Below are 12,429 nucleotides of genomic sequence, written 5' to 3' on the forward strand. Positions count from 1 at the left end.
CTGTCTCCCAGAACACTTACATGCAAAAGCTACCCAGACCTGCAGCTGCAAAATAAGGATAAAACATACTAAGTCTTGCTGAGGATAAAACTCACTTTTCTCTTCTGCAAAGGGGATTTTCACATCTTTCACAGATTGACACTTAGGCACTGGTCGTGCACTGAAACTGAGCTAAGTGGCAAACTCAGAATCCCTGGGAATAAACACTGCTAAGGCAGAGCTGTGGAATATGTTTATACTGGGTATTGCATGTGCATAATACTTAGAGGAATGGAGAAAGCATAAAATTTGTGCAGCCTAATTAGAACTCTGCTATCATATGCTCCTTGCTGGTTTAGCTGTGGCAGGGACCGCTTTCCATCCACACTGAGAAGAGGTGTCATTTCACTACCAGAATCCACAGATTTCACAGGCTTCCAGGCAGCGTGAGGAAGAAAGGGTTAGATTAGATAGATAAGCATAAAGCAACATACAGTATCTCAAGGTGTGAGTCATCGCGTGATGCCAGACTATTTTTATTCTCTCGAGAGATCGAGAGGAATCTTTAGATAGGAGCGGCTCTCTCTTTAGGAACTGCCATTTCCTCCTTGTATATCCATGGTGTCACTCTTAGGGATCAGTCTGGGGTCACCAGCTTAAATCCTACATTCATTGCTAAAACACGCTGACAATCACACGCTGGAAGCATTTTTTTCCCCTTACTTCAAAATGTTTCTAAAAGTCTTAGTTGCAGTATAACCTTTTGCAAGAAAGATTAAAAAAAAAATCATCTGACTCTAAAATTTCTGTTGCTTCCCTGAACGGGACTGGTAGTGAGGGAGGGAGGATTGGTGTAAGATTCTAATACGTGTTTAAAGCAAAGAAAAAGGAAAATATGCAGAGATGTCCTTTTTGTTTGCTTTTCAAACATTCACTTGATTACTAAGCATTTTTTAAGGTTGAAGAGAAACAAAGAAAATACTTGGCTCTCCACCTTCCCAGGACCCCACCTCTGGTCACACATCATTGCTTCCCCCTGAGAATGCAATATGAAGGCTGTTGTCATCCCTGTTCACACATTTCTTAGCAGGAACTATTTGTGTGTGATTTGAGTAGACGTCTTGCTATTTTATAAATCAGGTCATAGCAGAGCATATCCGGACAGCTCCCACGGTCACCTGCACCATGCGTCTTTTCCACCCCATTGTTATGCTAGCTCTTCTCCGCCCATTACTGAACAGCTGGGGTTTCGGAAACAGCTGGATGATTAGATTTATTTCCCCTCACTTTTCACCCAACGCTGGTGTGGAATGACCTGGAAACGTAATATTAAATACAACAAAATCTGTTCTGATAGAGTTGTTATTAGGTATTGAGTCACAATTAAAAGGAAGTTTGATGTCTACTGCTTTAGAAACATGTTGTCTAGTATGTAAGCCCTATTTTGATTCTTGGACAAAGGTGTTGATTTACCATCTTTCCCCTTATTTATTTATTTATTTATTTATTTATTTATTTATTTATTTTACATCCTGTTTGGTGCTACACACCCCCTCTTACACAACCTCTCCTCCCATCCCCCCTCCTCTTCTCCTCTGATAGGGTGGAGGTCCCTCTGGGTATCCTCCCACCCCTGCATATCAAGTCTCTGAAGGGATAGTTCCATCCCTTTAAATGTCTTTTGTGTTATACCTTAGGCTACTGAAACCCTGCCTTCACTGCTACATTGATTTGCTTAAGGGAATATGTTTATACACAAGGAGGCAGCACCTGGATTTTCCACTCAGGACTAACAAGAGGAGCTGACAGCAGGCAAGCTATAGTCCTCTCCCTCTCAGTCTATTTTTAGGTTGGTCCTTTGTGACTGATTTCAACCCTGATTGGGAAGCTTGAAATACAAAGACAACGATGTGTTCTATTATGAAGATTTTCAGATTCATACCACTGTATGGTAGAAACAAATTTAATTCTGATGCTGCTTATTGGTGTTTTACCCAGGCTAAAATTAGGAAAAAAACAACAACAAACAAACAAACAAACAAACAAACAAAAAACCAAAAACCCATGTACAGTTTTCTCCTTTCCTAGTTATTTTTTCCATAGATATTCCTTAAGTGCAGGCTAGGCTATGTAAAATGTACAGAATCTTCAGAAACATCGTATCTAGGTGCATGGATTTTGGAGATATGGAAATATTTATTTTTGTAAAACCAAAACTTTTTTTTTTTTTGCCTATTTTCCACATGGTGTCTCCTCCCTCTCTGAAGCTACTTAGACTGTGGCAGGGTCTCATTTCTTCTTGGAGCTTGAACTTCCACGCTGACATGACACTTTTAAAAATCATGTTTTTATCCTGAAATCTGACTTTATTATTTTTAGTTTCTGAATTAACAATGTAGTGAATCGTCTGAATTCCAAGCTGACATAGCTAACTTTTATTTCATTTTATTTTGGTTAAAGCTGTGATAATAGTCAATGTTTCCAAATAGTTATTGTGATTGTGTGAAAAGTATTTCCTCCTTTTAATCTATAGAATTTACATTTTCTTAATTTAATAATTTATGAATAAATTATAATGAGAGAAGTATATGCTCAGATGACGGTAGAAGATAGGTAGATAGATAGACAGACTGACAGGTAGGCAGGTAGAAAGACAAGCAGTAAAATGAAAGGAGCCTTAATAAAAATCAGAAACATCAGAAGCATTTTTTGAAAAACAAAAGCTATTTACAAAAGCATCTCTTAAGTAGCATTTATGATACTACCTTTTTTCTATTCTCAAAGTGCTTTCTTTTAAAAAATAATGCATCCACAAATTCTGACCCGAATTAGGGCACAGGTTTCTTACAAGCTGAAAGGGTTGTTTGTTTGTGACAGCTATTTCTACTAGGTAAGAAACTTGTATTGTGCAGCTGGCTAAGTGAGAGAATTTGAGGTAAATTTTAATAATGTCTCTGGGAGCCTCTGTCTGCGTTGATGAGCTATAACTGGTATGTGCTCAGATTTTCATTTGTTTACAAGACAAATGTCTTGTTAGCTTGCAGAAACTCTGTATACCTCTGTCGCTCTTCTAGGAAGCAGGGCATGCCCCCTGGTCTCACAGTCTCTTTCAGGAACAGAGAGTTGATAAGCATGCTAGGCTGTGGTCTCGGAGGTTACAGCTATTGGGTAAGCTTGTAGCATCTGCCCAGTGCAGCTTGGGATATAACTTAGGCCAGGCTAAGTTACAGGGTATTGTGCAAACTTTCTGACCCCAGTGAAAACCCATTTTGAGCAAAAACCGTCTATTTCTTCAGGATACTCTCTCATGCTATACCTGTGGTGGCTATCATTTCAAATTCTTTCCCACTTCTAGACCTGGTCATGGCTGACTATGGGGGTGAATCTCTGCCTACTAATGAAGCTCACCCTTAAAGGAACCTCATTCCCTTTACACACCATTTAAGTCATCTCATCTCTGGATCCTCTTCTGTGAAATAAGGCTTCCAGTATTGAGATGCAATTGCAAAGGCATCTTCAGGTCTCTTCTGCTATCATTACTTTACGAACCATGTACTTACTCTTCGATGAAGTATGCCTTAGAGTACCTTGTCTGTTTTCTGAGTATCTCAGAACTTACATTAACATCCCTGGATTGAATCTTCATTCAAGCCAAACAAACATTATCTTTAATTGAAGTTGCTACTACTTAAAGCCAAAACACGTGGTCAGGTCAGCAAATAGAAGGGAAAAACAAATAAATAAATAATAAAACAAGGCAAGTGAATTGCTTGTTCTCATGGAGCGTCAGTTCAATTCTGCTTCATTAAAGCCAATAGAATCAAATGCATCTTGTATTCTCTTTAAATTTGAAAGTTTTTCAGCTTCTAGCCATTGTGCTGGAGAAATACACTTAATTTTAAAAATCATCATCATCATCTGATATTTCTTGGCTTTCACTTAAGAAATGAAAATCATTTCTGGTGCCTTTGAATTATGACATACTGTATATTAAATGCAAATTCTTGAAAGTGAGATATTTTTCTAGATTATTTTTGTGAAAGCATCTGCAATATCTCTAGACTTGAAAATGTATGTTGTTGTAAATTAGCCAGCACACCAGACATATTTGAAGCCATTTAGACAGTTGACTTGCTTGTAAGTACATTTTGAAGGAGGAAGTGAGTTAGTTAATATTGGAGATTAGAGATAGGTGGATATCTAAGTAGTTACAGTTTCTGAAATGTAATGAAAGTACTAGATGCTGGCATGTTCTTTTAAAGAAGCACTTTAAAAGAAAGAAAATACGTTTAAAACACATCTTCACCTAACCAGAGAGCAGAATTTGGAATTTTAAATTTACCATTCTTATCTATTAAATTACTTTGCATCATACAGCAATCTAGTGTTTGGGGAAATACTTTAAAGCCCGTAGGTTGTATGTGAATGACCACAGAGCAAACTTTGACAACTTGAAGCTTTGTCTCCCTGGCTGTTACATTCTCAGAAGAAAATGCAGGCTCAGGCATGGATCTGAAGATACGTGTACAAGGCTAATTGCTTTTAACTTTTATTTTGGATTTTGATTTTTCTACTTGATTGTAGTTTTCACTATTTTTTTTCTAGAATCAAATGAATGGGTTTTATGATACCAGATAACTATTTATTAACATTGATTACCAATCGCTTAATTATTAATACTTTTATAGAAGTATTAAGTTTTATACTTAAAACAGAGGAATGGTTTCCCAACTGACTCCGAGAGAAATTGATGTCACAGTCATTTCTGTTTCTACTAGCTGTTTAGAATGCATTTTCAGCAATCATGCTTCTTTCTTCCTTAATATTTTTGAACAGGTGATTTTACTGAGTACTGTTTGTTATAGCTTAGTCATAGTACATATAAAAAGTGGACCACTTGCCATGAAGAAGTAAGGCTCATAGTCTCCATAGAATAGCAGTAAAATCATCCCATGATGAAACTCCCATGATGATAGGAATAGCTTCACTGCACATACTGTCTAGGACACTGACCTAGGCAGCTTCCAGTCATTTAATGGAAAGAACTATTCAATCAACTGAAATGAATCAGTCTCATTAAAGACCTCACATGTTCTTAGTAGGTTCAAGATCACTAGCTATCAGATGTTAGTTTCAAGCAAATGGTCAAATAAAGAACTGGGGAGGATAATTAGTAGAAAGAGTTTATTATTAAAAAAATCATATTTTGTCTTAATTTGTATACTGTTACTACTTCTGTAAGCAAATCAGAATTATAGGCATTTCTTGGTTTCCCAACAATGGACAGCAGGGACAAAAGGTTGAAAGCTAGATTAGTCATCAATAATTAAAGTTTGTCTATGTATATTTGCATGAGTGATGAAAACTTAAGCCTATCAGATTATAGATTCTATCATTAGCCTGCTGGGTCATCTCATTGCAACCATTTGTTATTCCCTATGGATCCTTGGAGGTGGAGATAAAAAACGTTTAAGAGTCAGCTGAGGGGCAACATGTCCAGAATTTTTCTTTGTCCCACTCTACCAAGACAATGGCTATATTTGTGCTTAAAGCTCTAAAACAACCAACCACCCACTCCACAACAAACAAACAAAAACCCAAAACCTTTTCAGATACTTAAAGGAGGGAGTGCTTAGACTTTTCCACATGCTATAGCAATAGAAGTTTTGGGAAAAACAGTTAGGTGAATTTATAGTTTGGGACATTCATTTGTCCACATCTAAATGAGGATATCTATATCTATATTTATATCTATATCTATATCTGTGAATGCATAAAATGAAAATATGTGCTTGCTATTTCCGTGTCAGTTTTTTAGAAGAGACCAATCTACTATTATGAAAGTACCTTCCTTTGCATTTATGCTGGTGGAGGCTAAATGTCATATTTCCTCTGACTAATGTATTTAGTGATATAGGAGATCCAAAGGGGTGTGGTGTGCTCTGTGTGGTTCAACAATTTTGGGGATGGAGTGATGGTTCAATAGGCAAAGTGCTTACCACCAAAGAGTGAGAACCTGAGTTCAGATCTTCAATACACACATAAAACCAATATGGTAGCATTGGCCTGCAGTGTATAGTTTCTACTACTCCACTTTAAACTTTGGGAGGACCGCTCTACCAGCTGCTGCCCTGGTTTCCTCAGATCAGCGGATGAAAGACACACACACACACACACACACACACACACACACACACACACACACACATACACACTAGCTTATTTTTAATATGCTTTTTAGCTGAATGGCTGGGAACATCTAAGCCTCCTGCAGCTAACATACCCTTACCTTCACTCCCAGCTCAACACCGCTAAATCTGTCCTCAACTTAGTTGCCCAGTTTCTGTCTCTGCTCAGCACCCGAAATCTGCCCTCAGCTTAGTTATGCTTCTATTCTCCTGCCTGCTACCTCAGGCTCAGTTGGCGGAGCCTGAAATCTCACAGGACTGGTGGCTCTCTCTCCCTCCAAAGCATGGTAAATCTCCTTTCCTCTTCTGTGTCTCCTCACCTGCTTGTGGGAACCTGGAAGTCCTACCTCTTCTCCCTAGCCACTGGTCGCTAGCATATTTATTGATAGATCAAGACCCAATTGGGAACAGGAACTTCAGCATTCACATGCAGATTCTGATCAGTCAGAACCAACCCCTACACTGGCATGTGTGCTTCTTGGAGCTTCTATGGCAAGATAGAAGGTGGAGACAGGAGACTCCCCAGAAGTTGTGGATCAGCTAGCTCGGCAATGTAGCAGTGAACAAGAAACTCTGTGACTACCAAGCTGAGAGGCATGACACTGAACTTATCTCTGACTCCACACACATACGCACCCGTACACACACACACACACACACACACACACACACACACACACACACACACACACACACACACTCTTGGAGGATCCAGCTTGTACCTTTGTATTGAGAAGGCTAAAGACATTATTTGCTCATTGTTGTTTGAATGCTACACAGTCAATTTCATTTTTTGAGTGTTATTGAAGTATGTTTATCTTATTATAGTAATATAGTAATATAGGTTAATATAATGACCCCAAGTAACTGTGATGACATGTAGTGAAAATGAAAGAAAGCCACAGTTACTGAAATAAAAACTTTAGGAATTATTCCAATAACTGGTTTACTATAATAATACAAGTATATTATGTTTTTAATATATAAAACAGGACACAGAGATAAAGCTTTTTAATAAGCCTCTCTTTAGTTCCCCTTTCTCTATGTATCATTATCCTACCTCAGAGCAATTGCCATTTGTTTATAATGTAAATTGTCTTTATCCATGTATGTAGACCCTTACCATTTTCTTATGATTGCTACATAGTTTATTTTTATTTTATTGCTAAGACTTTTCACCTTTAAAAGATTTTATTAATTCCCTGTGCATAGTTTTTCTTGGTTATTCCAATATAATGTATATTTTTCCACTTTAAAATATTTTTATAAAAGAATCTGTGATAATAATCTTCACACATCCATTGGTAGTTTCTAAGCCTCTTTTTATTCTTGCTTCCCAGAGAAAGTTGATCACTTGTAAATAAAATAATTTTAATTTCTCTGCCATTGCCTTTTTTCACAGTAGGATGTACTATACCAATAATGAATCTAGTACAGCAAGAAGCCACTTTTGGAGATCATTTGCTGTTCTTCTTAGCTCAGCAGCATGAATCATTTAAATATTATCAATAACAGAATGACTATATGTTGGCCTCAGCTTTGCCTATTCATATAGTAAATTGCTTTAGAATGACAAATGTTGCTTGAGCAGCAGAAGGCAAGGCAAATTTGTTTCCAGTAGTTCCCTCCCTCTTGTTAGTGGTCTCCTGTTCCTTCTCACTTGGGTAATGGAGAGCAGGTTAATTCTGTGTCTGTTTCTCTCAGTCTAGAGTCTAGAGACTGGAGGTGCTCCCTTTGGTTGCCTTGTCTCTCTTAGCTACACCACATCATCACTTACGCCTTTTATTCATTTTCAAGACAGAAAATGTTCTGAGATACCAGATAGCTGCAAATCTCTGAGCAGACTCATAGGCGCATCTCTGTCAGAGGATTTATATTTGAATACAGGTTTTATTCCCATTTTTTCATTCCCCCCCCCCGCTCCCCCTTGTTCCCTTTCCTCACGTTTTCCATAAAGTATTACCTAGCTCTTCACTGACTTGATGTGTTACTACTAAAGAATGAATGTGTTTCTCCTGCTTGCGTCGATCTTCTAGCACCTTACCCCTGGAAGACTGACGCCCATGTCCTGGCGAAGAGAGTCAAGTTACATAGCCCCCCTGAGTTTGAAGAAGACAGCTGCCATGTTTTTACTGTATTCCGGAAACAGAATGGGTCGTTCTGGACTGAATTGGTGCCCTCGAGGAGGAAATTAGTCTGTCTGCCTAATTTCTTGAGTATGACATTCTAATGAAAGACTCTTAGGTCCCCTATCCCCTTGGCCATTGTTTTCAAATTCTTTCCTGAATCTTAGCAGGGATTTAAAGGAGCCTGCAACATTTTTTTCAAACTTTTCTCATTCTAACCTTTCGGCCATTCATTCCTTATTATTTCCTTATTATTTACTCATCCTTTTGATCAGTTTTGGAAGAATTGATTCAATTAAACTAAAACTGGTCCCAATTATTCTTTTTTTATTACACAGATATTGCTGAAATATGTAATTTAAAAAAGAACATTGGAGTCAACTTATATCATCATATATTCTCTTTTTTTCTAAGTGGATCTTGCTAGTCAGAGAGGTTTTAACATCCTAAGCTGTTCTTAAAGTGTTTTCTCGGTCCAGTCACTTCTGTGAAGAGACAATAAAGCCAAGGGCTACTCTACAGTTTCTAAAATAAGAAAATGAAGAAACAAGAACACATTAATATGCAGAATGAGGTAGATATGTTATAAAAATGCTTCAGGGTTTCAAGCCTCATTCGATGTGTTTGGAATAGACTTTTTCAAATGGTAATAGCCCTGCTTCTATGAGGGTTCTCTCCCACCCATACACCCACTCCCACCTCACTGTCCTGGCATTCTCCTACACTGGGGCATTGAGCATTCATAGGACCAAGGGGCTCTCCTCCCATCGATGGCAGATAAGGCTACATATGCAGCTGGAGTAGATTGATAGCTCCATGTGTACTCTTCGGTAGCCAAAAGACACTGTGGTACCCACCAAGTCTTCAGCACCTGGGAACATCCCCTTGTATCCTTTCATGATCCATGAATTCGATGTACATTTCTGACCCCTTAAGGAACGCCAAAACTCAGTTTTAGTTTTAAAGACACCTATCATTTGTTTTATGAGACTAGTCTTCAATTTATGAGACTAGTTGTTCTAGAGTTTGAGTTTTTGGTTATTTCTCTCTCCTATTTATATGTCAGAAGTCAACTTTGGATATAACTTTCTCTCTCTCTTTCTTTCTTTCTTCCTTTCTTTTTTTAACTAGATCTCAGTCCATACAAATTAATTTCACATTTGATGAAACCAGTTTTACACTAAATAACGGCATAGATCCCAGTTTGAATTGCTAAAGGCTTTCATTGTAAGTTAGACTAGCACATGCATCAGTTGGCTTTTTCCAAGTTTCAACCCACTCTAATATGTAGTGATTTTTATGTGTTGGCAGTTTGGCTCAGTTCCCTTGGCTGGTTCTTTTGAGATCATCAGAGCTTGTCTTGTATGTGTGTCTATAGTCAGTGTGTAGGTATACTCTTGGATGACTTTCCCCAAACTGCCTCAACCAAATGTCTGAGAAGTCAGCCATCTTCAAAATCCAGTGTGATAGTCTAGCCTTCCTATGAAACTGAACTCTGAAGCAGTTAGATAGGGGAAACATAATGAACGGACTTGTCAAACATCTATCTGTAATTTGTTTGTTCTTCTGTTAATGCTTTAATTAGCTAAACAAGTCCATGGCCGATTGTAGATTCTGGAGGTGGAGAGACTTCACTGTTTGGTGACAGAATTATAAACTATTTATGTTATTTTTCGTTAGTTCATAATACCTTATTACCGTAATTCTTTTCATAATGAATTTCCCCCCAGAACAATACTGTAGATTGATTGTCCCTTTACATAAAACCAGTGCAAGAAAAAAATGCTCATTTTAGTCTGTCTTTGAAACTCTTTGCCCTTGAACCTAAATATATTTATAGTTTTAAGATTATATATGTTTTCGGATATGTTTTATAAAATGTGTTTTAAAATTATCTTCATCTCCATTAGGTCCTATTTCTTTTTTTATTTGATATTTTATTTATTTACATTTTAAATGTTATCCCCTTTCCTGGTTTCCTTTCCACAAATCCCTTATCCCATCCCCCTTTCCCTCTGCTTCTTTGAGGGTGCTCTCCCACCCATACACCCACTCCCATCTCACCACCCTGGCATTCTCCTACACTGGGGCACCGAGCATTCACAGAACCAAGGTGCTCTCCTCCCATTGATGGCAGATAAGGCAATCCTCTGCTACATATGCAGCTGGAGAAGATCGAAAGCTCCATGTGTACTCTTCGGTTGGTTGTTTAATCCCTGGGAGCTCTGGGGTGTCTGGTTGGTTGATATTGCCTAAACTTTAGGTTACCTTGACTACAGAAGAATTTCACAATAAGCATGTTTATATATTTGTTACATTTGCTGTGAGTCATTGTGGCTTTTTGTAGTTGTTGAAAAACAATTATTAGAACATAATAAATAATCATATTAATAAATCTCTGCTACCTCTTTGTGCCTTGGTTTTAAACTGAAAACATTGCTGTCTTCTGTGAGTTTAAGGTTTATTTTCTATGGTGTTTAGTTAGAAAATACTAGTTCAACTTCAGTTCTGCCTTCTCTCATGTGGAAAATGTGAGCATTATTACTCAATGAATGTCAACAATTTCATCTGTTGCCCATGTAACATCGAATAGAGGGATAGCACATCTTGCTACACAATTCACAGCCGCCTATTAAGTACAATATCCATCTTGTAGTAAAGTTTCAGGTACTTACCCTTGCTTATTACTGTCATCAATAATAGTTCTGTTTGACTTTCTGTACCTCTGTAGTCATGTTGGATGAAGGGACTGAGAGAGTTTTCTGATGTGCATATAAAGAAATGACTTAAGAGTTAGCTTACTTTTCTCCTTCCAAGTGATATGTGCGTGTGCGTGTGCGTGTGTGTGTGTGTTTCCTAATTTGGAGGGTAACAAGTTCTTAACTCATTTTTCAGAGCCCTTGAAAGAGTAATTGCTGAAGCAAATGAATTTACTTATTTATTTATTTTTTACAAACCTCATCTGTACCTATCGTCATATAATAATAGTTAGTTAATTATCTGTCCTGCTTTGGCTGGGTAGATACAGGTGTGCTTGTATTCTTTGCTTTCCACAGTTTTAAATAGTTTGTTCTTATTCATAAATGATGTTGCCTGCTTCCTTTGTTATATTGCATTTTCATGCTTAAGAGTCGCCTTTCTTTTCCAAACGGCCATTGTAAAATGATGTCAGGACTCGTGCAGCATTCTGATCATTAATCAACCTGAAAATCAACCTTTTTAACCTTAAATTTCTCACAGTCAGTTTTATATGCTCACAGGAAAACAGTGCACCTAACGTGATCTGGATATATGTAGATTAAATTGCGGATGACAAAAGCAAACATCTGTACATGTGGGGGCATCACTGGTGAAGTCAACCCACCGTGAATGAAATATATTTGCAAACCATTACATATGTGTGGAAGATGTACTGATATTTTATCCCGGTCATTATTTTATAAATATGACAGTTTAACAACATTTTATATAGCATTTGTATTGTGCTGGGCATTTTGAATATTTCAGCATAGTAGTATAAAATAAAATAATAATACCATCTAAGTATATAACTAAATAAAATTTAAGGAACATGTACTGGAATTCTATAACTTACCAATATAATCCTTTGCTGCCCATAGTCCATCTTTCCATGTGATCAAAATAAGGAAACCCTTTATTTTGTCATCTATAGTTCTTTAAAATTTCTAGATTTTAGAGATGTAGAATCACCTACTTCAATGCCTCTTATTTCTGGTTAATTTCCACTAGCATATTTTAAAATGTTGTATTGCGTCCAACAACTGCTCTCCTTTTACTGTTAGATACTGTTTGAGGCATAGACTCAGCACATTCTGCATTGTCCATTTGCCTCTAGTTGGATATCTGATATAACATGATAAATATAGACTTCATTTTGACAGATATTCTATCTTGATGGAGATTTGATCTATGTTGATAGAGATTCAGTCTACCTTAATGCATATCTAATCCATATTCTCTGATAGGTGATCCATCTTGATGGTTACTAGACAAATATCTGAATCACTTTGATGGATATTTATTTGATATTGATGGATATCACTTACAACTGCATTTTCAACAAATATTAGTTAATTATAATATAAATATAAGCTATTCAAAAATAGTTCTTGCTT

The sequence above is a fragment of the Rattus rattus genome, chromosome 5 (genome assembly GCF_011064425.1).
Source record: "Rattus rattus isolate New Zealand chromosome 5, Rrattus_CSIRO_v1, whole genome shotgun sequence".
NCBI lineage: Eukaryota > Metazoa > Chordata > Mammalia > Rodentia > Muridae > Rattus > Rattus rattus.